Source organism: Ictidomys tridecemlineatus, chromosome 8 (genome assembly GCF_052094955.1).
Source record: "Ictidomys tridecemlineatus isolate mIctTri1 chromosome 8, mIctTri1.hap1, whole genome shotgun sequence".
Classification (NCBI taxonomy): domain Eukaryota; kingdom Metazoa; phylum Chordata; class Mammalia; order Rodentia; family Sciuridae; genus Ictidomys; species Ictidomys tridecemlineatus.
In genome coordinates this window covers 15721297-15725767 of record NC_135484.1, presented here as the reverse complement: position 1 = coordinate 15725767, position 4471 = coordinate 15721297, and positions in this window count along the sequence as shown.

Below are 4471 nucleotides of genomic sequence, written 5' to 3'. Positions count from 1 at the left end.
CTAACATACACTCCTGCCAATCTTGTATGTTTCCCCCTCTCCTGCCCCTGCACATCCTCATGTAAAATGTTTGCAGGGTTCATTATAATTGTACATAATAATGGGATGTGCACCATATTTACACATGCACATAACACATCTGGTATTAGATTTTGTTACCCAGTACTTCCCTATCCCCTCCCTTCCTTCCTCCCTCCCCATCCCTTCCTTTACTCCATTCTTTTTTCTTTCTCTCTGTTTACATGATATTCCCCCCTTTAGTTTTTTGAAGTGTATCCAATATTTGTTTATCTGGGCAACAAAGGACTATGATACATTGGCAGGTATGGAAAGTACTGCCAGCACAACTCAATACAACTAGAACTGCTTCCAATATGGCCAGTGAAAATACAGAATAGCAGATGCTCCCAAATGTTTGGAGTACTCTGAACAAAAAGAGTGAGAGAAAGAGGAAAAAATCCCTAACCCTTGGTGTAAAGACAATATTCATTTATTGCTCAAATGATGCTTTTTAGGGAGGACAGTGGAACAAAATAAACTTTTTTTTCCTCCCCACAAGACATAGAAGGGTTATCAAACCACTCAAGTTTAAAATATTTAACCAGGATTCAATTTCACTTTTTTCTTTCAGTTCAATGAAAAGCTAAATGTAATACTAATTATGTATAAAATTTTATTTTACTTTTGAAAATTTGTTCAGCTATTTCATTGTCATCTTTAACATGCTGCAACAGGGCTAAATTCATGAATCCTGGGAAGGTGGTGGGAATCCCTCAAACCTTGAATTTCTAAATAAGTACCATGAACCACATGAGGAACTAATAGGGAAGATTCAAAACCCACTAAACAAGAGGTAAACGAGATCACCAGATAAATAATAACAATAATAATAAAAGGCGAAAAAACAGACTCACCATATTTACATGAATCACTGAGACATGAACACATATTCCCTCATATTACTGTGAATCGTGTTGCTGGAGAAAGTTCAAGTTGATCGTTTTACCTTGAAGAGGGAAAACTTCTACAACTAAAGACATGACATGGAACTTCCTGTATTTGTGTTCAAGATTACTCACAATACTGATAAAAATGTCATTATCCTCTTTGCTTTTCTTTTTTTTAAGTATGGCTACAATCTGAACTGAAGAGTGTAAGGGAAGGTGGTGATTCAGTCCTATGAAGCTCATATAATTTTTTAAAAATTTTTATGTTCTTTTTTTAGAAAAAAAGTTTTTAAAATTTTTTTTAGTTGTTGCTGATTTACTCTTGTTTCAAAAAAAAAAAAAACTCCCTTCTCTCTCCCTTTCCCTCCCACCTCTCATCCCTGTTTAATGTTAATCTTCTTCTCATGCTCTTCCTCCCTGCTGTGTTCTTACTTGCCCTCCTTATATCAAAGAAGACATTTGGCATTTGTTTTTTAGGGATTGGCTAGCTTCACTTAGCATAATCTGCTCTAATGCCATCCATTTCCCTGCAAATGCCATGATTTTGTCATTTTTTAGTGCAGAGTAATACTCCATTGTGTATAAATGACACATTTTTTTTTATCCATTCATCTATTGAAGGGCATCTAGGTTGGTTTCACAGTCTAGCTATTGTGAATTGTGCTGCTATGGTGTTAACCTTAACTGGTAGAACAGTTATATTTTTTAAACAAAGGAAGAGCTTCTTCTCATGCTCTTCCTCCCTGCTCTACAGGGATGAGAGGTGGGAGGGAAAGGGAAAGAGAAGGGAAATTGCATGGAAATGGAAGGAGACCCTCATTGTTATACAAAATTACATATAAGAGGAAGTGAGGGGAAAGGGAAAAAAACAAGGGAGAGAAATGAATTACAGTAGATAGGGTAGAGAGAGAAGAGGGGAGGGGAGGGGAGGGGGATAGTAGAGGATAGGAAAGGCAGCAGAATACAACAGATACTAGTATGGCAATATGTAAAACAATGGATGTGTAACCGATGTGATTCTGCAATCTGTATACGGGGTAAAAATGGGAGTTCATAACCCACTTGAATCAAATGTATGAAATATGATATGTCAAGAGCTATGTAATGTTTTGAACAACTAATAATAAAAATTTTAAAAAAAGAAAATATAGGATCTCAGTGCTAAATAATCCACATAGTCAGGAAATTAAGGAATGTCATCTGCACCTTTATTATTAATAGTTTCAAAGGATTTGCTACCTTCAAGTATGAGGAAGGATTTGAATTCAATACGTCCCCATTGCAAAACCCCAACTTGTAGTAGTCCCTTCTTGAATAGTCTTTATTTACTATTAGAAAAAAAAAAGCCAGAAAATGGTTCAGGAAATTAAGTGAACCATCTTAAAAAGCCAGTTAATTTGGGCTGTGTAGATTATTGCTTCTTTTGAAATCTTCATAACTGCAAGTTTTATCTGATGGTCTTAGATCTGACATCTTCAAATGTTTGAAATATTTGACAACTTTTGTGATGTTACTGTATTTTCTTCGTACCTGTAGATTAAATAAATTTAGGATTTCTCTTTTTTTCCATAAATGACATAATTTCTAGTCTTTCTCTCACTTTCCTTTGAATAATATTCAGTTATATATGTATCTTCTAAGAATAGCACTTTGAATAGCAAAGGAAATGTTCTTGACATAGTCTGATTAGTAAAGACCAATTGGAATTACCACTTCCTAAGATCCTCAGTTATATCCTTTGGTACTTAACATTTTTGGACACAGTACTGATTTTATTATCAAATAAGATTTATTTCCTTCCTTCTCTTCTTTGTGTGTAAGTGTGTGTGTTTGTGTATGTGTATGTGTGTGTTGTAAAAATGGACCTTATAATCAAGAAGAAGCAAAAATAATAACACACAAAAATCAATAAATTCGTTAATAGTTCTGGCAAAGCATTCATTTCTAACAGTTGCTAAGGTGGATTTGGACAGATCCCAAAGGAAACTTCTTCAAATAAATGCAGTTCTTAACTCACTGTGAGATTTGGGAACTTACACAATGTGATTATCTTAAGTAAAGGAACTTCAAATGTGTGAATCATAGCCACAAACATCTCTGAAATCACGTGCCAAAGACAGACTGAGGTTGTGCCTACATTTTTTGAGAGACAAAATTTGCAGTAAATTTGATCTTAATGAACTTGACAGGGAATGAAGAGATAGGATCCAAAGCAGATTAATTTTTTCCAATCAGTGTATTTAACATGAATTTGAATGAAAATCCAAAGACATGTGCTCAATTTTTGACGTTTAACTGTTTTTATTAAGAATTTAAAAAAGCTATTTTGGAAATTTTTGGTATTGAAAGACAAATTTAAATGTCCATTTCTCTTCAAAACCTGTGTGTGTGTGTGTGTGTGTGTGTGTGTGTGTGTGTGTGTTGGTAACTCCTTTGTTCCTGCTTGCTGTTCCTACTCAGGATCTCTTGAAGCTGCATCTAATAAATTAGAGAATATGAGTGGGAAGTCTACTGCTTTTTCTGGTTCATGAGAAATGCAAAATAACCTTAAGACAAATGGCTTGTGTAGAGGATTTGGGCAAACTCCACAAATTGTGTGTGCAGTTATGTATGTGTTTGTGTGTATGGTATACTTTATTTCAAAATATCACCTTAAGAAAATGAGTTTTTTTTCCAATGGAGATACCACATTTGAAAGTCTTTAGGGCTTATGTTTTCATTCTTTTTTTTTTTTTAAATATAACCTTTCCAGAAAGTTAGGGATTTACATTTGAAAAAGGACAATGCTAAATAAAGATATGAGTGGCAGAATTCCAGACATTGAGGACTGAGAGTGGCCATGCTTCTCCGAGGGGGCTTGGCCTATACATAGAATTCTCTTCACTTGGTACTTTAAAGAAAGCTGTCTCCTTCACTGCATATTTCAAAAATACCTTCCATATTATGAAACCTTCATATTTAAGATGGACGCTATTATCATTTTTAATGGTAAATATTATTTGAAGAGGTATTACTAAATTAGATTGTTTATTCTGTCTGACTCAAAAAAAAAGTGAGGTGTGACTATACAGGTGTGACATCAGTTTTCTTTTATGGCACTGTATTGGAGTTGAAGACATAGTTCTGGTCCAGAATTCTACCACACTCAAGGATTCGCCTGCCTTTTAAAGTCATATTCCCTCTGGAATTTACATAGAAGAAAACTATGACTGCAGTTTGTTCTTTGATTAGGATAAAAGTGGACAAGTATGCTTCTCTTCCTCCTCTTCCCTCTCACCCTCTCCTCCTCCCTCCAATAAAACTTGAAGTACAGTAGAAAAAAAGGTGCACCTAATCTGGAAGATGGATCTGAATCCAAATCTTGGTTTTTCCAGTGTCTGTTTTTAGTCTGAACATTTTTGAATCTAAGGTCATCCAGCTATGAAATGCATAAGGTAAGGGAAAACTTGTAGAAATATAAAACAAATGTGGTATCTATATGCAAATGTCTAGCATGCAGTAGTCATGTGAACAGCTCATATGAT